The 24,706-nt window shown below is 38.1% G+C and overlaps 1 protein-coding gene across 2 annotated transcripts in view; it reads right to left on the reverse strand.

Annotated features, from left to right (window-relative positions):
• The window catches only part of Shab (Shaker cognate b), a 229,924-nt gene extending 216,094 nt beyond the window's left edge, over positions 1-13,830 (reverse strand). Inside the window, exon 1 of one of the 2 annotated variants that reach the window (XM_074173707.1) lies at positions 13,624-13,830. The gene's annotated coding sequence lies outside the window, so the exon portion shown is untranslated. The remainder of the gene's footprint in view (positions 1-13,623) is intronic. The other variant, XM_074173723.1, reaches the window with a different exon arrangement.
• Between the last annotated feature and the right edge of the window lie 10,876 nt (positions 13,831-24,706).

Consider the following 24,706-nt stretch of genomic DNA (forward strand, 5'->3'; position numbering starts at 1 on the left):
GCAGAGGTTGCGCAGGCAACCAGTGTATTCCTACTTCAAGGTTTACACTAGCCGAGCGCAATCGTAACATGGCAATTAACGCAACCTACTTAACGTAAATGTCCCGAGGGGTCAGACCAGTAATTAATTTCATTGCCGCGGTTGGTATTGTTCTCATGGCTCCTGTGATGATTAAACAAGCCAGTCGATGTATTTGATATGCAGTGTAGATCCAGGTGACCACACGGGGTGAAAGACCCCATGTGCGTCCCACTGTCCTTCGACATTGCTCATAAGCCACATATGCATTTTTTGCTCTACTTTGTATGTGGGAGTTCTATGTTAGCTTCCTGTCGAGGATAGTACCAAGGTACTAGGCAGTGAGTGTTCCTTACACCATGCTCATCCTGCGCTCTACCGCAGTGTGCGGTCTGCAAGATAACTATGTCATCTACATATGTGTAGAATCCATTATTGTTGAGGTAATCAATCAGAGTATCCAGAACTATATTCCAGAGGAGGGGTGATAAGACCCCTCATCTCATGAAAAGACATCATCTCATTACCAGTCCTCTCACTGTAATGTCTTCAACATTGATACTAGAGAGCATCTTGAGTATCCATTCGCCTACACTCCAGGAGTACATTCCTGGAGTGTAAGTAGTTGCTGAGTAATTGTTGGAAAGGTTGTTTCATCAAACACTCCCTCGATATGTATAACCAAGGGTGGATTCTTTGTTGTCCAATGATCTCTCGATTCTGCCATTCAGGGCCGAATCAGTAGACCTTCCCGGAGTATATGCATGCTGATTTGGATGAAGTGGGTTGTGAACTAGTACTTCATCTCTTATGTTCCGCTCACATAGCCTCTCCATAGTTTTTAAAAAGAACGATGTGAGACTAATTGGTAGGAATGCTTTTGGTAAGGTGTAGTCCATCCTACCTGGTTTGGGTATAAATACTACTCGTACTTCTCTCCATTTACTGGGAATATACCTCAGAGCTAGAGAGGCTCTGAGTGTATTACTATTCCACTAGTGAAGCCCTGTCATTTGATATTTATATTGAGATAGTTGTGAAAAAAATATGTGATCTGTCATTATGTAGCTGCGGCTTTCTTGGATTTACAATGATATAGAATTTATTAAATTGTATTGTCATCAAATCAAATGTGTGTATCAAATATGAGTTCAACCTGTCAACAAGAAGGGGGTCAAACTTCAGTTACTGAATTTTATCCAAACAAACAGAGGGCAAACTGAATAAAACCGTTTAAAAATTGAATTACACGAAGAAAATTCTTTCATATGAACACGTCGAGAGGGTTTTTTTCAGTTTGTGCCTGAAAGTTACTTTTTTACATGATTAACACATTTTTGTATAGAGTTAATTTTGTGAAGTTTGATTGCTTCTTTCCTTTCTTTGCATTCTCCCATATTTTTGTATGAAGATGGAAAAGTAGAAAGCCGAAACCTTTCTTTCCCAAAAATTAATCTCCCCTAAAAATATACATGTTTCGTTTTAAACCAGATTAGATATACTACTACCAACTAACAACATCAACACCTTGACCCAATATAGATCAAACAATCGTTGATTAGTTTTCCCCAAATATTCCACAAAATGACCAAAATTCATCAATTAATTAGGTCAATTGCTTTTAAAATTGCTACCGTCACATGCACACATGGGCATTGAGTTGATAACTGATATAATTAGCTTACGTTTGCCAATAATTATACACATTCAATAATGCAGGACCATAAACTGAATTATCTTATTATACTGGGCTTCAGATTTTCAGAAGGCATTTCAGTGAGAAAATGTGAAAATAGGAAATATTGTTGACTGAAACCTCTGGCGTGGAATAAATCCAAAACACTTCTCTCAAACACCAGAACAGCAATACCATTATCGGAGCGCGTTCCACCAAACAAGTTGGTTTCTTCTGGAAATGAAGTAGAATACAATTTTGCATTTCCGGTGTTTGGTGGAATTGCTTGTTTTGAAAGAAATATTCTGTTTCATTGATTGTTAATTTGAAGGAGTTCTACTCTCAATATTCGAGCTCTTTTATAAAATGTGGAAAACAGAAAATTTATCAAATTTTACTAGAAAGTAAGACCAAACCAAAATAATGTTCAGTTCAATTCAATGATTTCTCTAACAAAATGCGTACGTTCGCCAAAAAATATTATAGAAACTCAATCTTGTGCGTCAGAATTCAAAAAATTATGTTAACCAAGAACTAAAATGAATACTTGATGCTTATGCATATTCTTTTCCAGTTGTTTTCAATGACCTCAGTGACTTTTGATAGCCAAATACCCATCAATGAATGTGTGTATAGTCGAAGTAACTGGTATTGTGCAAACTTAAAGTGTCGGCGTTCTCAAAGGCCAAAAAACCCAATATAGAGAAATAAAGCCACTGCTAACTAGTCCACGTGGACTGAAGAAATGGAGGTTGGTATTGGGTGGTTTTTACTAACCGAGTGTTATGATTGGCTGAAGAGTCATACAATTAAATTTTGAGTCATGTTACGGTGACGAATAGAATACGAGCCGTCGTGTTGTCAATGTTCAGTTCAGGAACTGATCGCGATTTGAACTTCGATATTGGTGCAGTTATAATTACTTGAAATGATTGTTATTTTGAATAATTGAAACACCAAAATATGGACAAAAATAAGACCTGCGAATATGCAGATGGTGAACAATTCTCACTGAGATAGGCTATTCTGAAGCTGTCTTTCAATATTGAATCAAGAATTCTATCGCAAAAAAATCTTATTGGCTTTCACTTCTCTTCATCTTTATACACAATTTTTTTTGAGTAACTTCCAAAGAAAGAAAGAAAGCAATCGATTCCAAAATAATTTTTTTTGAGTACAAAACACATTTGGAAAAACGGTCCCAGGATGTCTGTTCCACATGAACACGGTTCTCCAATTTAAACTGTTCTCAAACAGTGCAATTCGAGGTATACGGAGATGAACTTCAGAAAGATGAGCAGCTACAGTCCGTCACGAATTTCTTATATGTACCGTATGCTTAGGGACGGAGCTCCATACATGTGAACAATACTCCAATAATCCAAAGTTGCTAGAGTTTGTCCAGTTTTCTGATTCGGAACAGTGTCCCGAACTTTTGAGAACAGGGCCGTCTTTAACCTATTGGAGGCCCTGGACATAATAGGATAATGACTTTGACACAGCACTATTTTGTTAGAATATACAAAGATAGTAGATAAACAAGGTTAAATATTTATTTTTATCAACAATCACATGAAACGAATAGATAAATGTAATATATTCCACAAAAGTAACTTTTTTAGCATTTACAGGTTATGCTTGAAAATCAAATGTTATTTGAAGAGAAACCCTTCCAGATTTCAGATGGGCAAAATCGTTAATCACTTCTTCAAAATCTATGCTTTTCAGCACATCATATTCTATCGACATCAGCGACAAACTGATTAATCTCTCTTGAAGCATTGTACTCCTTAATTCATTTTTAATTCTTTTGAATTTGGAGAAGGAACGTTCCTCGCTGCAGTTAGTTACCATCATGCTCAAAAAGATTCTCAATGCGATTTCTACATTTGGAAATGTGTCTTCAATTTTGTTTTCTTTCAAAAGTTGATATATTTTTAATATACAACCCTCATTTTCACTGTCAAAAATATTCAAGTATTCTGTTAAATGCAAACATTCTATTTCTAACCCTTTCTCATTAACATCTTCATAATAAAATTCAGCAAATTCTTTGCAACTTTGTCTCAACTCTTCAGAATTCAGAGTTTTCAAGCGAAAAAATAAATCAAAACGTTTACTGATATTCTTATACGAACTTTATCGCTATTTTAAATAAACGCTGAGGGTATCAATTATGGGAAGAAAGGTTACTATTTCGAATTTCTCTCTTCCATTCAGTTGGACTGACGGCGCAAAGCCATCAAAAAAACTCTGGCGAGAACTTCTGCGATTTGTCTTTGAGATAGATCCTTGTAGTTAGATTCCGGGTTCCTTTCTTTGGTAGACGATTCGAAGTAATCAAATTTATCCCTGAGGTTAATAATAAAATCATCAAGTGAAGTAAACATATTAGTTGCAACGTCTAGTATTATTGTTTTTTTCTGAAGATAGTTTCTTATTTTGTCTATTCTTTCCAATATACAGTTCCAAATTTCCGTTAGTATAATATATTCGGGTTTTTCCATTTTTCTGGACAGACTAAGTGCTTCGTCTCTAGTTTCTCTTGCCTGTTCTGTATATTTTGCCTTAGATATCAAAGCTTCTATAACTTGTTTATTACCTTCATGCAAGGCGCTTACTGCATCTGCTCGGGCTGACCTAGTTTGTGAAAGACTTTTAACAACTGTTTTTGAACCTAAATATTCAATATATCCCATCGACGAGTGGAGCCCGAAAAAAAGTTGTACACTTTCTGAACCATTTCAAAAAACTTTGTTGCCTCCGATACACACCCAGCAGCATGTACACCTACTAATTCAAATTCGGAGCTTCATACTTCGCTTTGTTCGCTCAATTTAAATGGAGCGAGTCACATTGATGAGTGTACTACTGATGATTTTTCTGTAAAATGTGTATGTGCTCAGTATACCATTATATATTTGAATTTATCTGAGCATGCTGAAGTCGGAAAGCCAAATTTTTGGGCGAGAGTAGAATAGCTTCGCGCATGTAAAAGCTAGTGAGTTGGTATTGTAGTCAGTAATTTAGGTTCGATTTCTTCAAATTATATAAGCTTTTTTGGTATCTAATAAATACTGGTTATCGTTTGGTGATATGTCAGGAACTAGATATTTCGTATTTGATCTGAGTGGGGCCCCTATCGATCGCGGGGCCCTGGACACTTGCCCAAAGTGCCCACTGGGAAAGAGGGGTCTGTTTGAGAAGCAGGCTTTTGCAATTTCAGCGACATGATTCCAACGACATATTGGTGTCCATTCTAACCCTAAACAAACTTATCGAAACAGAAAGCGGAATCATCTGTCCTGACATTATTGTATCAGGTTTGGAGACATTTATCTTTTTGGACAAAACCGATGCCTGGATTTTTGTGGCATTGAATCGAACCTGGTTACCTCCACCCCAATTCGAAATCACCTCTAGATCGTCATTAAGATATGCAACCCCCTGATGTCGGTGAAGATGTGCATCCGCAGCCACAGCCGATGTCCTGGAATGGAATGGAAATGCAAGGGTGCTGTCGTCAGCAAAGCAATATATAAGATTCTTGGTAATTTTTCAATAAGTCGTTGATATACAATAAAAAGAGAGTTGGAGACATAATGGATCCCTGAGGAACACCAGCATTGATGGTGAAAGTATTCGAGAGATATCCATCGATGGCCACTTGCAGGGAACGTTATTTAAGGAAGCTAGAGAGCCAAACACAAATATGATCCGAAAAGTCATACATTGAAGTTTGGCGAACAAACCCTCATGCCACACGCAGTCAAAGGCTTTAGAAATATCAAGCGCAGCAGCTCTTGACTCTCCATGTTTCTCGATTGCGTTATTCCAAATATGAGTGAAATACGATATGAGGTCGCGTGTTGTTCTTTGTTTCCGAAAGCCATATTGATGATCGCTCAAGATGTTGAAGCCTTATAAATATTTAAGTATGTGGTGGTTTACGGCTTCCTCCATGATTTTTGATATCACTGATAGCAAAGCGACAAAGCCGCCAACCTCCAGGAGAGTGCTGAGATTCTTATGGAAACTCACTTCCCAGGTTCTGTCTTTCCTGGAACGGCGAACTGGACGGATGTACCAATAACACCCTCACAATATGACTGGCAATATGCTAGTACAGTAATTTATGAGAACAAAATAAGATGGGCTATATCGGGCTTTTCTCCCTTCAAGTCACCAGGACCTGATGGTATAAGACCAGCCCTACTTCAGTGGGGACTGGACACTCTTATGCCGCACTTGTTTGGAATATTCAGAGCCTCTCTAGCTCTGAGGTATATTCTCAGTAAGTGGAGAGAAGTAAGAGTAGTATTTATACCCAAACCAGGTAGGATGGACTATACCCTAACAAAAAGCATTCCGACCAATTAGTCTCACATCGTTCTTTTTAAAAACTATGTAGAGGCTATGTGAGCGGAACATAGATGAAGTACTGGCTCACAACCCACTTCATCCAAATCAGCATGCATATATTCCGGGAAGGTCTACTGATTCGACCCTTCACCATGTGGTTGGCAGAATCGAGAGATCAATGGACAACAAAGAATCCACCTTGGGTATATTCATAGATATCGAGGGAGCGTCAGCCCTTCTCTGAAACATAGTTCGGGATACCCTAATTAATCACCTTAACAAAAATGGATTCTACACAATTGCATATGCAGATGACATAGTTATCTTGCAGACCGGCAAATTTGTAAACACACTGTGCGATAGAGCGAAGGATGGGCTCAAATTAATAAAAACATGGTGTAAGGAACACTCACTGTCGATCAATCCCAAGAAGACTGAGACGGTGCTTTTCACCAGGAAAAGAAGTTTAACGGGCGTAAAACCTCCCGAAATCTTCAAAAGTAAACTAAACTTCTCTGAAGAGGTGAAATACCTTGGTACTATCCTCGACAAGAAGCTAACATGGCTTATGAGCAATGTCGGAGGACAGTGTGACGCGCATGGGGTCTTTCACCCCGTGTGGTCGCCTGGATCTACACTGCAATAATAAGACCTATGTTAACGTATGGAGTCATTGCATGGGGACCGAAAGTTCTACAAGCAACGGCCATCCAAAAATTATATCAAATACAACGACTGGCTTGTTAAAACATCACAGGAGCCATGAAAACAACACCGACCGCGGCCATGGAATTAATCTTGGGTCTGACCCCTCTGGATCTGTACTTTAAGGAGGTTGCGTTAATGGCCATGGTACGATTGCGCACGGCTGGTGTAAACCTCGAAGTAGGAATGGGTCAATTGAGGCTGGGCCTATGGCGGGAAGCGCTTACTGTGCAACCTCTGCTGCAGGCAACAAGTGATGCAATTGAACCCAGGTTTGTGTTTAATAAACCCTACAAAATACAAATCAAGCAAAACACAGAGTCAGATGCTACAAATGCAATACAGATTAATACAGACGGCTCGAAAACCAAAGGATTAAGTGGGGAATGGGAAGAAATGCCAGCGTGATCCAAACAGAACTGGCTGGTATCTCAATCGCCACAAAAAAAATAACCAAGGAAAGAATTTCTGACAAAAACAGAACAATCTGCACTGATAGCAGACAAGCACTATTAGCCTTGAACAGACAGCGTGTTACCTTAGGGCTAGTACAAAAGTGCCACCAAGATTTAGACAAAGCCTCGGTAGATAATAACATTATCCTGAGGCGGGTTAAAGGGCATGACAGGAGTGAAGGTAATCGCATTGCCGACTCTTTAGCCAAGGAAGCGGCTGGACTGAGCGGCTGGACTGGGTCCTAAACCCAGTGGCACCCACGGCCTGATGACTTCGACAATTGCGAAACTAGTCAAATGTTACACCCATGCTCAATCCTTAAAGAGGTGGGATAGAATCAAAGGATGTAATCTTGCCAGGATCACCTTGGGAGAACCTGGGAAGCTGGCGCCGAAGAAATATCTGGCGATGACCAGGAAAAATCTACGCCTTACAGTAGGATTTCTGACTGGCCACTGTCAGCTAAGGAAACACCTACATAATATGGGGCTAGTGGACACACCTCCATGCAGGATGTGTGAACAGGAAGATGAGACTATCAGGCATGTCCTGTGCGAGTGCCCGGAGTTATCGTCAATAAGAGAGTGTGTGTTCGGCGAGTCTTGGCCTACACCTGCCGATATAAAGGAGATGTCTCCCAGCGACCTGTCCACCTTCCTGGAAAGGACAGGATGGACGACGACCTAGGAGGACAACTCCTTGGGAGGATGTACAATGGGTCACATGTGGCCTAAGTGCGTGGGCTTACACTCACCCTCCCTACTCTACAGATACAGATAGCAAAGCGACTGGTCTATAGTCATCTGGAAGATTTGTCTTGCCCTTTCTGGGAATATGCTGAACGCAAGCAAAATTTCAAGAAGGAAAAACACCTTCCTTGTAAGACACGTTGAAAAGTCTGCGAAATACTGGTGCGAGTTCATTGAAGCACTTTTTTAGTGCGATAACGGGCACTTCATCAGGACCAGGCGCCAGTATATTGAGCTGTTGCCCAATTTGCTTGACTAGACGTTGTCGAAAGATAATTTCCGGCATTGTGGATTCCAGTATGGAAATAGTGGGTGGTGCCTTCCCCATGAAATCGACTGTGAAGTAGGATGCAAATTGTACAGCTAGTAGATTTGCAACTAACCATCCGCTTGTGTTAGTGGTGGAATTGTAAATTATGTAGTTGGTGCGATGTTTGCAGTTGGTGCGAGCTTTCATAAACCTAGTTCGGTTTTTGACACTGGGATTTTTGCGCCACTGCTGATATGCGAGATTTTTGAAGGCGACAGCTTACTCATAAACTTTTCTGAACCAAGGTTTGCCGTTAGAACTTCGTTTCATAGAAAAAGGAATATATGCATCCACGAAAGATAGAATAACTTTCGTGACTTCCAAAGCACAAATTGATGGATCATTGGAGCTAAAACAAACATCTTTCTAGGGGAAATTTTGAAAATGGTCTTGAAAATCCTCCCACTCAGCAGATCTGTGATGCCAAACTTTGCGTGGCTTAGATTGTTCTCCAACATTAGTAATTCGGCATAGTTCGGGTAATCGGCGTATTGGTAATTCACTCAACACTGAAATGAAGTTGTGGTCAGAAGATCCCAATGGAGACCTTACGGTGACTGTGCAAATTTCTAGATTGGTTGTTAGGTATAGATCCAGAAGACTAGCATATTATCCATCACTGTCAGGAATCCTGGTTGGCCCATTTATAATCCAAGTAGGTCTGCTGCTTATTACAAAATCTTCAACTTCGCGACCTTGTTCGTCGTTGATATTTGAAAATTTGAGACATTCGATAGTTGTTCCAAAACTATTTTTTTTTTCATGTATATTTTTCAGGGAGAACAGTTTTAGATCAGTTTCTTTCTAAAAATAATCTCTATTGAAATTCAAAGAATTTTGTTTGGATTTTTTCTTTTTTATGTTCATAGGAAAGTAGCTGTGTAGAAAGTATTTTTTATTCCATGTAATTCGATGTTCATGTGACAGTAGTTGTTACGGAAAACTTTTTCTTTCACCTTGTTATACAGTACAGTTGTACAGGGCTGAAATAAAATATAGTGGACGAAATTGAACAAAAACTCTAAAGCGCAGTGTTTTTTCCAAAATACCTGAAGAAAATATCAGTTTCAATGAGTTCATGTAATATTTCATGAGTTCACTCTATACACTGTTTGTATGAAACTTAATTTTTCAATCAATTCATAACGTAAAGTACTAGGTACTAAACAAATTTCAGAAAAAGTTTTCCTGGGAATATTCTTCTAAAATAACAGTAACGCATCAGTATACAAGACAATCCAAATTCGATCTTCACCATTGGAGATTACAACCCTTATACGGATTATAGTGGAAAAACATCTAATCAACCATAGCTGAAATTATGCCTACCACAAGGATCAATGATCTTCAGATTGAAAATAAAACATTTGATATGAATCGAGCGGTTTGAGTGGGCTAGTTTATTATTAGGGAGCTGAATATTAATAAACAAATCGAGAACCAAAAAAATTATTGGAAACATGTATTTTATAGCAGGCAGCAGATATCTGGAACAAATATTTGGAATCTACTTCCGGAGTTAGGCTTTGCTATAACCGTGACCTTTAATATTATTTTTAATTTAAAAATATGTTCAAAATATACCAGAAAATTCATCAGTGAGGGGATCACCTCAGATGAATGTAACACAGTCAGATTTTTCACAAGAAATATATACAATAATATTATTGTAGTGAAGTGAATTATGCGGGTAAAAGCCCATACTCATTAGCAAGTTATTATAATTGAAAGGGGTATCTGTAGAGTAGGGAGGGTGAGTGTACGCCCACGGTACTTGCCCCATATTATGGAGGTGTTTCCTAAGTTGACAGTGGCCAGTCAGAAATCCTACTATCTAGCGTAGATTTTTCCTGGTCATCGCCAGATATTTCTTCGGCGCCCAGGGTGATCCTTGTAAGATTGGATCCTTTGATTCCATCCCATCTCTTTAGGAATTGAGCATGGCTGTAACATTTGGCTAGTTCCGCAATTGTTGAAGTCATCAGGCCGTAGGTGCCACTGGGTCCTAAAATTATCAGTCCAGCCGCTTCCTTGGTTAAAGAGTCGGCAATGCGATTACCTTTACTCTTGTCGTGTCCTTCAACCCACTTCAGGATAATGTTATTATCTACCGAGGCTTTGGCTAAATCTTGGTGGGACTTTAGTACTAGCCCTGAGGTAACACGTTGTATGTTCAAGGCTAATAGTCCTTGTCTGATGTCAGTGCAGATTATTATGTTTTTTCCGGAAATTAATTTCTTGGTTATTTCTTTTGTAGCGATTGAGATACCAACCAGTTCTGTTTGGACCACGCTGGTATTTTTTACCATTTCCTACTCAATTCTTAGGCTTAGTGATCTGGAGTACAATCCACATCCTGAGCCTTCTTTGGTTTTTGAGCCGTCTGTATAATGTAGCATCTGACTCTGTGTTCTGTTTTATTTGTATTTTGTAGGGTATATTGGTTCAATTACATCACTGATTGCCTGCAGCAGAGGTTGCGAAGTAAGCGCTTCTCGCCATAGGCCCTGCCTCAATTAACCCAATCCTACTTCGAGGTTTACACCAGCCGTGCGCAATCGTAACATGGCCATTAACGCAACATCCTTAACGTACAGGTCCAGAAGAGTCTGACCCGTAATTAATTCCATTGCCGCGGTTCATGTTGTTCCTATGATGGCTCCTATGATGTTTAAACAAGCCAGTCGCTGTATTTGCTATATTTTTGGATGGCCCTTACTTATAGAACTTTCGGTTCCCGTGCAATGGCTCCGTACGGTAACATAGGTCTTAATTATCGCAGGGTAGATCCAGGAGACCACACGGGGTGAAAGACCCCATGTGCGTCCAACTGAAAGGGGGTATATTTTTACTCCTCCATCTTCATACGAAAAATATCTTTTAGAAAATTTCCACAAGCTCATTACGAATATTTGAGGTACAAAATGAGAAGTATAGAGTATTTTTTGTATAATTCAATTTCATATAAAAGTAGTTATTCTGATAGAATTTTTCTGTCGTGTAATTCAGTGTTGTTGTTTCGGAAGGATTTTTTTTCTAGTTTGTGTCTGAAAGTTACTCTGCATGATCTATACATATTTGTGGGGAGTATATTTTGAAATTAATTGTTTTCTTACCACATTTTTTATATAAAGATGGAGAAGTAGAAAGCCAAAAACCTTACCTTCCCAAAAATTGATCTCCCCCAAAAATATACCCCTTGGTGGTGGTACCTGTTTTTCTTGTGCTCATTTTTATGTTTTTTAATGTGAAGCAACATTTATATATGTAAATGCAGCAAACTCTCTAAATCTTTTTACTCTTGAAAATTTCCCTGCAAGAATCATCTGGCTGCATGTTAAACATCTAGCAATCCGTTTTTGTGTAGGTAACAAATATCTTATTCATTCCGGTAGCATTTCTCCATAACATGATGTGAAATGGTAATGCATAATAAACTTGAATAAGAATAGTCTCAAAAAGTTCATACCCCAATTGCAAAATTGCGAAGTAGGATTTGGAGAGTTTCTTTGATGAACTTTCAGTATGATCAGACCATGAGAGTGATTTATCAATCATTACACCTAGAAAATTAGTGGAGTTATGTGTCTGAAGGACTTCACTATCAATCAGATTGTTCTTATTGAAATATATAATTTTTGTTTTTTGTGCATTCAGCATCAGTTTATTAGAAGACAATATTTTGTCATTCCACCAATACCAAGTTCAACCGATAGAATCATATCCTCCATAGATAATTCAGCTATACCATATGTTGTGTTGCTCACGGCTGGTGTAAACCTCGAAGTAGGAATGAGTCAATTGAGGCTGGGCCTATGGCGAGAAGCGCTTACTGCGCAACCTCTGCTGCAGGCAACTAGTGACACAATTATACCCAGGTTTGTGTTCAATAAACCCTACAAAATACAAATAAAACAGAACACAGAGTCAGATGCTACAAATGCAATACGCATATATACAAACGGCAAAAACCAAAGAAGGCTCAGGATGTGGAGTGTACTCCAGATCACTAAGCCTATGGATTAAGTGGGGAATGGGAAAAATACCAGCGTAGTTCAAAAAGAACTGGCTGGTATCTCAATCGCCACGAAAGAAATAACCAGGAAACGAATTTTTGGCAAAAACATAACAATCTGCACTGACAGCAGGTACGCCCTGTTAGCCTTGAACAGACAACGTGTTACCGCAAGGATAGTACTAGAGTGCCACAAAGATATAGCAAAAGCCTCGGTAGATAATAATATTATCCTGAGGTGGGTTAAAGGGCACGACAGGAGTAAAGGTAATCGCATCACCGACCCTTTAGCCAAGGAAGCGGCTGGACTAAGAATTTAAGGACCCAGTGACACCTACGGTCTGATAACTTTGACAATTACGGAACTAGCCAAATGTTATACCCTTGCTCAATCCCTATAGAGATGGTATGGAATCAAAGCATGCAATCTTGCCAGGATCACCTTGGACGACCCTGGGAAGCTGGCGCCGAAGAAATATCTGGCGATGACCAGGAAAATTCTTCGCTTGACAGTAGGATTTCTGACTGGCCACTGTCAACTAAGGAAACACCTCCATAATATGGGGCTAGTTGACACATCTCTATACAGGATGTGTGAACAGGAAAATGAGACTGTCAGGCATATCCTATGCGAGTTCCCGGAATTATCGTCAATACGAGAGGGTGTGTTCGGCGAGTCTTGACCTACACCAGCCGATATAAAGGAGATGTCTCCCAGTGACCTGTCCACCTTCCTGGAAAGGACAGGATGGACGATGACCTAGGAGGACAACTCCTCGGGAGGATGTGCTGTGGGTTTACACTCAACCTCCCTACTCTACAGATACAGATGTTGTGTCATCAGCAAAATTGATGAGATTAACACTCCTATCGACATTCATTGGACATATATTATTTCCAGAAGAATGTAATAAACGTCCAACAAAGGACAACCATACTAACTGATTCTGGAAACAAAATTGATGGAAATGGTGTCCTGAAAATGGGAAGAAAAAGGTAATGAGCCCATGAAGCTCCGGTATTTTCCAGAGATCTGGAAATTAAGACAATTAATAAAAAAAAAGAAACTACTGGTGCTGACCTCGAACAATGTGTTGCCAGTTCTTGTGAAAACAATAAAAGTTCACACTCTAATGAAAACCAAAAAAAAATGTTAATCTTTCCGAACCACGAATACCAAACGTTTTGTAACTCTTATCACTTTATTTACGAGTGCTGCTCAAGCGTGACATTTTTTCTGATAAAACTCACTTCATTCGCACGAATTGCAACAAAACCGCGTGTTCAACGCTCAGAAAAGCTTCAACTGGACCCCTAAACACACACCACCTACCTGCCAAGTAGATCGAGATGATAAAAGGTGTATCCAATTTCCAGATCAGAAACATAGTCCGGTATTGAACACGGCACTCGAACGGCAAACTTGACACGAAAATTATAAATAAAATTCGTTGGGAATCATCGCGGAAAATGCGCGACACTTCGAGCCGGGAATAAAACTGGCACTAGACGAGCGATACGGTGGCATCGCGACGCTCGGCTGACTCTCTTTATACCGGATGAGTGCGGTGTGACGATAAAAGCATATAAATATATTAACTTCGCGAAAAATTTCAAAATTGTACTTGCGAAATATCAGTTATACGATGATTTTCGTAAGGCATCTGCTCATAAATATATAAAAAAGTACCGAACAGTCACGTCAGTAAAGAGATAATCATAGAAACGACTTATCCTTGCCTCGCATGTGAACCTACGACTTCGTAGGTATAGTCAAAGTTAACGATATTGTGTACATTCAGAAGTGGCGATATTCTCAAAGGCCGAAAAACCAATACATTGAAATGAATCGGTTGCGAACTAACCCACGTGGACTGTAGAATTGGCGGTTCGTATTAGATAATTTTTACAGAGCGAGTTTTATAATTGGCTGAAGAGTCAAAAAACTAAATTGGAAGTCATGTTAAGGTGACGAATAGAAATCGGGAAAGGTTATCGCCGTCGTGCTTAGTTCAGGAACTGACGGCGATTTGAGTGTTGAAATTCAATATTGGTGCAGTTATAATTACATAAAATTTTTGTTATCTGTTTAAAATGTGGCGTACTTGGACAAGTACTAATAGTAATAATGAGTGTGATAACAAGGCAGACTTTTTCCAGTGTAGTGATTCCAATAGCGATGGTGAACAATGCTAAAAAGAGATAACAGTGAATACGATTCGGATGCATTGGAATATTGAAACACAGAGAGTAAATAATAATCTACATCTCAAGCTTGGTTTCGAGGGAAACAAAGTATTACAAGCAACATCAGATTTGACCAAAATTCCGTTCTCAACTGTACGTAAAATAGTCGAAAACAAACCTTATGAACGCAAGACGCGATGTGATACAGAATTACCAAAATCTGTAGATGTGCATCTAATGAAATCATCGAAAAAGACAATATACCACTGTAACGAAAGCAATGAGATTGCTCCAACTGAAATCATCAGATAGAAATTGATTTCCGGACATACCGTGAGCTGCTGTAACAAAACTCTTCAGAATTGGATGAAGAAACTAGGATTCAGATTTAGAATCATAAACAAACGTCAAGCAGTTATAGAAAGCAGAAGAATAGTGGAGTTGTGTGACAAATACTTAGAACAAATAACCAAATATAGACAAGAACAACTGCAAATTTTATATTTGGACGAAACTTGGTATGACACTCACAACACAGTTACAAAAGGGTAGACTGATGGTTCGTGAATGAATACGCCTAACATGCTGCAAACAAAGGATCGCGACTAATCATTATGCATTGCGGAGGAGGCAAAGGATGGGTTCCGAATTCTTCGAAATTATGTGGAAAAAAAACTTGAGGACTGCAATGTTGACTATCATAAGAACATGGAAACTAATATTGTCGAAGATTGGTTTGAAAACACATTGATCCCATATTCGGATGCTAATAGTGTAATACTTCTTGACAATGCTTCCTATCATTCGCGACAGTTCATCGAATGAAAATTCGAGGAAAGATGAAATACAAAGTTTTTTAACGGCTAACAATTTGTACTTTGAAGATTGTTGTACCAAAAACCAACTACTTGAAGTTTTACAGACAAAAACATTTGAAAAAGTGTATGCCCTTGTATTGCTGAAATGTATGGACACACCATACTAAGACTTCCCCCTTATTTTTGTGTTTTCAATCCCATCGAGTTGATTTAAGGAAAATTGAAAGAAAGTATTAGGGGTAAAAATAATTTTCCAATAAAGCTAATTAAAGAAGAAGTATCTAATATTACCGAAGAAGACTGGCAGAAAAGGCTTGAAAAAGTAATTTCAGTTGAAAAAGACTATTTGGACATTGGACATTTCCATATTAATGGTGGAAATAAATTCATTATTGATTTAAATGACGACAGTGATAGTGAAACAGAGAATATGGAAGAGGAATTATCAGAAGCTTTCGATGAAAGTTAGTGAAATGTTTTTGAAACGATCGATTGTATATATATGTGAGTAAGTAGTATTCAGAAGTATTTTCAATTATCACCCTGTTATTTGAATCCCTACTTTTCCATTCACCTATTTAAACGAAATATTTATTATATTCTTTTGTGAGTCTTATATAATAAGAAATGATTATTGAATAACGAAATTAGTTAGCTCCCTAACTATATTATTGAAGGGGAGCTGTGGGAAGGTAGATTGCACTATATCGTTCACTTGAACTATACGTGTGGCAGATACCAGATATGAAAACAATAGCTAACGCAGCTAATGCCACGCATAAAGCTGGAGTGAAACCATCAGGCACCTGTAGAACTTCTTCCATTTGGAAGATTCGTCGCAAGTTATTTCCCACTATGGAAAGCAGAAATTAATTTCATTTGGTCGGGACGACCACCGGTATCTGAGTACTAGCTCATCATTAGTACCGGGAGGGTCATTTCAGACGGAATGAACTGTATGAATATTCTGAACATACGAAATTGATTCCAACCAGTTGATTGGATTGTTGATTCAGCAGGATGTACTACTGCGCCACCTGCAAACATAATCCGGAGTGGGAGTCATAGTGATAAATATATTCCGGAGAGGTGCATATGATATTCTCGAGTATAAAGGGATGGTATATACAAAGGATATGGAAAGTATATATCAGCTCTGTAATTTAAATTTTTTTTTATTTTCCACATTTTTTGCCAATTTTCTTCATACACTTCTCGTGTACTATCTGAAAAATATTTTGATAAAAAAATGCCATTGCTGATTTCGAAAAACAAATATTTTTTCAAGGACAAAACACAAGCACTACAGAAAAAATCTTGAGGCGCTCTAAAACCGGTGCCTGTGAGAAAGTAGCTATTCACATTCGATTTGATTCGCTGGAGATCAAATCCAATTGGAAAAACGTTCTCAGGAAATTTATTCCACATAAATGCAGTTGTCCAAATGAAAGAGTTCTTAAACAGTGAAGTTCGAGGTGTACTGAGTTGAACCTCAAAACGATGAGGAGCCTTAGACATTGATATTTTGATTGATGATACTAATTAATGATTATAATTCTTATAAGTATTCAATTAATTTTTTATGGAATGACACCTTTGTATCTGTTGAGTAGGGAGGGTGAGTGTAAGTCCACAGCACTTGGACCACATGTGACCCACTGTACATCCTCCTAGGGTGAAAAGTTGTCCTCCTAGGTCATCGCCCATCCTGTCCTTTCTAGGAAAGTGGACAGGTCACTGGGAGACATCTCCTTTATATCGGCAGGTGTAGGCCAAGACTCGCCGAATACAGCACTCTTTCATTAACGATAACTCCGGGCACTCGCATAGGACATGCCTGACAGTCTCATCTTCCTGTTCATACATCCTGCATAGATACGTGTCCACTAGCTCCATATTATGGAGGTGTTTCCTTAGTGGACAGTGGCCAGTCAGATATCCTACTGTTAAGCGTAGATTTTTCCTGGTCATTGCCAGATATTTCTTCGGCGCCAGCTTCCCAGATTCGCCCAGGGTGATGCTGGCAAGATTGCATCCTTTGATTCCATCCCATCTATTTGGGGATTGGGCATGGGTGTAACATTTGGCTAGTTCCGCAACTGTCGAAAGTCATCAGGCCGTATGTGCCACTGGCTAAAGAGTCAGCAATGCGATTACCTTTACTCCTGTCGTGTCCTTTAACCCACCTCAGGATAATGTTATTATCTACCGAGGCTTTGGCTAAACCTTGATGGCACTCTAGTACTAGCCCTGAGGTAACACGTTGTCTATTCAGAGCTAATAGGGCTTGTCTGCTGTCAATGCAGATTGTTATGTTTTTGCCAGAATTTCCTTTCCTGGTTTTTTTTTTGTGGCGATTGAGATACCAGCCAGTTCTGTTTGGACCACGCTGGTATTTTTTCCCATTCCCCACTATGGAATGGCATTTGATGTAGCTAAAAATCATAGTTATGATATAATGAGACTACATTTTTCTGTGTAGAAGTTCCTTTTTCATAAATGTACACCAGGAGGTGGTCTTCTAGCTCAAATATGTTATTTTCTCTCAGAAATATCCCAACATGGCATGCCAGTTATCAAACCAGTTCAACTCTTCCAGGAAATTCGCTTTGATAGCATTTTTAGATATCAGGCGATCAAAATTTTTGTATCGCCCCGTATCTTTCGATGATCTTGAGAAATGAAATGAGTATGACGGTTATTTTAATGGTGTGCGCGGGAGGTTTACCCCTACTTCCAAAACTTCTCGTTTCTTCCTCAGCGTAGGTATGAGAAATTATCTGAAAATAGTTCGGGTCATCAAAACAACGGGTTTATGTGTCGCCAACTATTCATATGATTAGTAAATATTAACTGCTGTTTTATTCTCGGCCCGAGCAAAAATAACCACATTGTGCTAGAAGTACATACAATTGGATTTTTTTACATAGAACTCATGAATTCCACTGGTCAAAAATTATTTGTTTTCAGTAATGTCCTAAAAACTTACCTAGAAGTGATGGAAACTGGTAATTTTCTTGTTTGTTACAAGAGAATTATAAAAAATATTTGAAATCTTATAGCTTCTAAACCGTTTGAGAATATTCACTTTATGTTCGAAGTTATGCCTTTGTATAATAAGGGTCATGAGCGACTCATTTCGACCTTCAAATTAGAGGTATATTCGATTAGCCGTTTTTTATTTTTTATGTTGGTACACCCGTCTCGTACATATGGTCACAGTTTGATCTGTTTGGCATGTTTAGTTTGTTGTCGACGATTTTCTACTATCGAAAACATGTATCAAAGAATTTGCATAAAATTTTGTATGAAACATGGAATTAAGTGCTTAAAAACATTTGATTTTTTTAAAGATTTTTTTGATAGAACCAAATGTGCCAAGTCACTCGAACACTTCCCGTGATAGTATCTATAGAAGAGAGACAAATCTCCAACCTTCTTCGATGTTCCAGACTATCAAGGTTGCAGTATCTGTAGAGTATGAAAAGTGAGTGTAGACCCACAGTGAGTGTAGGCCACACGTGACTTATTGTACATCATCCTGAAGAGTTGTCCTCTTAGAACGTCGTCCGTCCTGTCCTTTCCAGGAGATATCTCCTTTATATTGGCAGGTGCAGGCCAAGACTCGCCGAACACACATTCTCTTTGGCACCCTTGAGATGTCTCACGATGGCTTCCGCGAAGGTTTTGGAAGGTACAACGACATTACTGTCGTTACACCTTCAACCTGCGGTTTCTTCAACCTTCTTGGGGTTCCCTCCGTGGAGGTGCACAAGTAAGGGACCTTTCCTGCAGGGGCAGCCAGTTCCTTGCCTTTATTCAAAGCGGAGCTCGTGGCACCCGCCGCTGGAAGTGTCCTTGCTGTTGAAGGTGGAGTGGGGGAGGAATAGGGAGCACTTATAGTTGCTGCCACCCCTGCCTCCTTCGCTCTTTTTCTCCCTTTGGCCTCTGCGCCGCAAATGCGCTTGCCCTTTGTATTACATCACCAGGTAATCTGCTATGTCCAGCCTCATTCCAAGCGGTAGAGTGGGGTGGACATTTCTGTTAATCCCCAGCCACCGCCTTAGATTGAGGTGAGCACTTCTGTCCAGCCTCGGGATTGGTTTTTGTTTTTGTTGTTCCTGTTTTTGTGTTTGTTTCATTCATGTGTGTTCCCACGAGTAGCAAGAGAAGAGTTGGTCACCTTTGACAGAGCCCCACATTACCAGAGGTAGGCTGATTACAATGAGGTTTCGCTCAGTTCCCCAAGGGGAACGGCACGATTCCTTACACCTTAGCTTGGGTAGGCTGGTCGGTAGATGAACAAGGCGTGTTCTGGCACAGTTCAAGGTCGTGCGTCGCTGGTAAGTATTTCAGAGAGAAACTTTAGTGAGTAGAAGAGAGAAACATGTGACGTCATCGACGCAGGATATAATAATTCACTTTATTGTCATCAAAAATAGATCTTGTAGGCAAAGCTTGCGAAAAATGAATGTAAATGTAAGTAAAGAAATTTAAAATGTGAATATAAAAACACCTACACCTAGAACACCAATATCGAATTTCAACACTCAAATCGCGATCACTTCCTGAACTGAACATTGACGACACAACGGTGGTACTCATCGCTACATTCTATTGGTCATCGTAACATGACTTCAAATTCAATTGTATGACTCTTCAGCCAATCATAAAACTCGGTTAGTAAAAATTATCCATTACGAACCGCCAGTTCTTCAGTCCACGTGGACTAATTCGTAGCGGCATTAATTCTTTTTATTGTTTTTTTGCCTCATCCACCATACTCCCCAGACCTCTTGCCAACCGACTTTTATCATTTCAAGTACTTCGATAACTTTCTCACTGGTAGAATCTTCGCCAATCGGGACCAGGCATAAACGGCCTTGCTCGACTTCATCGAGTAAGTGCATTGATTCAATTAGCGCTCATTTCGAATAAATGGAATCATCGTTAATATGTACATTGTCAACTCCCATTCATTTTTGTGATTTATATATACTTTTCACTTTTATTCATTAATTAATTGTTGAGTCCATTGTCCCTATAGCAAACTATCCATGGTAGTCATCTGCTATATTGTCGTTGCAATGTTATTCAAAAAACCCTTGCAAAACAAAGAAAAATATTTAGTATGCAACTGAGTCTGGTTTAATTCGTATATCACTGAAGTAATAAATCTACTAACCAGCCGACTTTCTAAATCGCCTTTAATTTGTAGCAAATAGTCGATTGAAACATAAACTCATAAAACTGTTTCATTCAGATCGAGATGATAATAAATTTGCGATTTATTTGTTTCCATTGGATGATCACAATACAGAGAAAATGTTTCGTTGTTTGAAAAGGCTTATAATACAGTGTTAAAAATATCAGTGATATTCATGAATGAGATTCATCAGTTTTTTATTTCGAATTCTTTTTTTTTTGAAATTTTGCGATTATATCTTTGAAGATTGTGCTGTTTTTGATTATTTTGTTAATGATTGTGTTGTTTTTTGCAGGTACATTGTTTTTTCGGTCAGTATTATGTACCACTCTCTTGCATATAACCATATAAATTATCCAAAACATGCATGAACATGCTTACAAGCTCATTATTTCCAATTATTTTTTCATCCTCAATTTTTCGATTATATCGTTAATGACTGTATTGTTTTTTGCAGGTACATTGTTTTATCGATCGGTATACACTACCACTCTTTTGCAACTATCTATACATACAGGTGAAGCTACGGGAGCGTAGGGCTAAAGATTATTTGTTTATTTGATCCACCATAATTTTAACTTAAAAGTCGAAATTACGACTTTTATCTCGTAATTTCGACTTTTATTTCGTAACTTCAACTTTTATCTCGAAATTTCTAATTTTATCTCTTAATTTCGACTTTCATCTCGTAATTTCGACTTTTATCTCGTAATTTCGACTTTTATCTCGTAATTTCGACTTTTATTTCGTAACTTCGACTTTTATCTCGAAATTTCTACTTTTATCTCGTAATTTCGACTTTCATCTCGTAATTTCGACTTTTATCTCGTAATTTCGACTTTTATCTCGTAATTTCGACTTTTATCTCATAATTTCGACTTTTATCTCATAATTTCGACTTTTATCTCGAAATTTCGACACTCTTTTCAAATAATTTCGACAGTGTTCCAATCTTCTCATAGTGGTATATTTTTTACGAAGAAATATGACTGAAACCGATTTTATTGAATATTCGAAGCCTACTCATTTTTTTATTGAACCTTCGGGAACCATTCTGCTCCAGTTTGTTTTTTTTTGGCGTCATTAGATCCCCACGATTTTTCGAAACGAGGAGAGAAAACCCAAAATACCTAATAAATGAACACTGTATCTCTTCGAAGAACATACCGACAGTATTATTTGGTTGCCATTACAAACTGTTTCTACTTGACGTTTAAGATATGAATGTGTAGAGTATTCTTTCAAAATGTTAATAAATTTCTACTAGAAATTTCTTCAGTTGTTCATTCAGTTGTTCATTTCTGAATTTTAGACAAGTTTTTATAATGAAGTACGGATATTACTGATCAGATTGATTTACTATGATGAGAAACTAATATTTTAGCCAAAGTCGACTTTCTCCTACTCGTGCGGAAAGCATTTACTTTTTCAAAAAGATACTGAATAATATCAATGCATAATTATCAATCTGAAATTTATTCAAATAACATACTTAATTCACTTCTCAGGTTAATGTATAAATCAATTATGGCGATTTTCGTTAAAATTATTGATTGATTCAGAGTTAATGATTTTTTCTAACCTTAGGTCGAAATTACTAGATAAAAGTCGAAATTACGAAATAAAAGTCGAAATTACGAAATAAAAGTCGAAATTACGAGATAAAAGTCGAAATTTCGACTTTCAAGTCGAAATTATGGTGGATCAAATAAACAAATAATCTTTGGCCTACGCTTCCGTATGAAGCTAATAAAAACGTGTTAATTAATTAATCAAAAACGTTACGCGTTGAAGTTGATATTCCCAAAAAGATAGTATCCTAATCTACTTTCAAACTGTTCGTAATATAGCTCCAACAATTAACATAGATTAAAAACTACGGACGTCGAAGTTGCGTTATCGATTGATATATAACCATTAGGTAATTAGTAATAATGGGCAGTGCACCAGTTTCATTATTTGCGCTTTTACCATTTTTAGCATGTAATTGTTCCTATCAAAACCTACCAAAGGCAATTGATTATCACAACGTTATATTCAAGAGATTATCGAGTATTAAGTTGAAATCACTTCATTAATCCTGATCAATTCTAATTGATCATTCAGTAAATTACCCGAATTCCTGAATCTATTGATTTCTCAACATTCTAGAAGATTGAGTTTCAAACTTTTCTCTTCTAAATGTAACACATCGTATTCACGATTGTTCTCATGTCCTTCTGGGAAAAGGTGGTTTGTAAATGTGGAATTGGTCTTTCTATTTACAAAACTACGTCTATGGTCTTTAATTCTTTGAAAAAATGTTCTCCCTGTTTGGCCAATATACAGTTTTTGGCAAGAGTCACAAGTCAGCTCATATACTCCTGATCTATCCGACACCGGACTTTTGTCCTTATTGTTTTCAATAAATGTACTTATACAGTAGAATTAATATATAACGACTCCGCATATAACGACTATCTGTTTATAGCGACGATAATGTTTACTCAAGTTTAGTTTCATATTTAATTATTGAGAAAATATACCGTTTAGTGCGACCAACCGCTTATAGCGACCGTTTTTCATGATACTACATCCGGTTAAAACGTCGCGCAATGTTTTGTTTACACAAAATAAGCGCACCAATACCTCGGCGCACTCCCTCTTCTTAGGTACGTCTATTGATAGGTACTACTAACAGATAGTCTTCTCAGGAACCTCTATTGATAGGTACTACTAATTGATATTAATAGATTGATTTTACGCCAGAGGTTCCTGTATGAAGTCTTTGTTCCATAAAGTTCGACAAAATGAATTCTGTAAAGCGAAAGTGTTTTGCTGCAATATTATACCGATTAGAAGCCGGTGAATCAAATGCAGCCCTCGCAAAGAAGTGTGGCGTATCCCATTCTACAATATTCACTATTGAAAAGAATGAAGATAAGATCAAGTCGCTGTTCAATGCCAACGTTTTGAAATGCAAACGTGTGAGGCCTTCTACTCATGAGCAGTTGGATAAGGCATTGTTATAGTGGTTCAAGCTTCAGCGCGACCGGAGAATACCCCTTAATGGACCTCTGCTACAAGAGCACATCCCAAAGCTGTACGAAATTCTTACTACCGAACAAAAGTTTGTCAAAAACAAACTCAAATAACAGACTTTCTACGTTAGTAACACAGTTTTTTCGTGCAACGCGTGTGTATTTTATCTCTTTGTATTACAGTACATATGTTTGTACATTAGGATATTTAAGAACTATTAAAATAAAGCATATGTGATTTCTATAAAATGTTGTATTCACAGATCGATCAGCAATCCGAACAGTTAAATGAAAGACTAATGAACTAATGTACACTTTACTACCACAAAATTAATCCGTTTTGTGCGTCATCAGGTTAGTACGACATAGTATATCCGGTCCCTTGAAGGTCGTTATATCCGAACTGGCACTTTTCAACGTGGTATGGCCGTTGCATGTGTTCTTAGCGTTCTTCAGAGTACGCAATAGGAATTCGAAATAAGCGAGTACTAATTTTAGTTAACAAAATCCAGACACTTTTCAAAACTAGCATTATCAACTAAATGTCTAAATAATGTCCAATATTCTGCTTCACTTTCTTGTTATCTTGAATAGTCGTGAATCCAATAGCGTCAGGTCTTTTTTTGAGTTCTGCTGATGAGTAAGCCGGAATAACATACAATACTTCACATTACCTACAGTTGTCAAAGGGGTATCTAACGGTCATCATACCTGTATGATACGGTCATTATATGTTTTGCTTACGGGCTTACAACACGGTTGATCCATTACAGTGGGCAAGGTAGACAGTGTCATGTTATTTTCCGTGTCTGATACGGTCCTAGCACGGCCATGGTTGATACCGTATAATGGGCAGAGACCTTAAATGTCAAGTGAAGCTTACCAAAATACATTGATGAAAACCACACCTTAATAGGTTCAGTCACTTTGGAGATTAGTGCACACAATTGCGTAGACAAACAGGCAATAATCAACTATTTGTTATATGTATTGATAAATATCTTTTAAATAAAAATATTTCACTGATGAAAGTGAAGACATACCTATTTTAATATCTAATTACCTTATATATGTGCTGTAAATCGAGTTTCGAATATGAAGCTTTATATTTGTAAATCACTGCTCAGTAATTGACTAGATGAAACACAGATGTCATCATTAGATACCAACTAATAAAAAACTAAA

Source organism: Leptinotarsa decemlineata, unplaced genomic scaffold (assembly GCF_025532065.1).
Source record: "Leptinotarsa decemlineata unplaced genomic scaffold, Ldec_3_MD MMD2_P_RNA_scaffold_12, whole genome shotgun sequence".
NCBI lineage: Eukaryota > Metazoa > Arthropoda > Insecta > Coleoptera > Chrysomelidae > Leptinotarsa > Leptinotarsa decemlineata.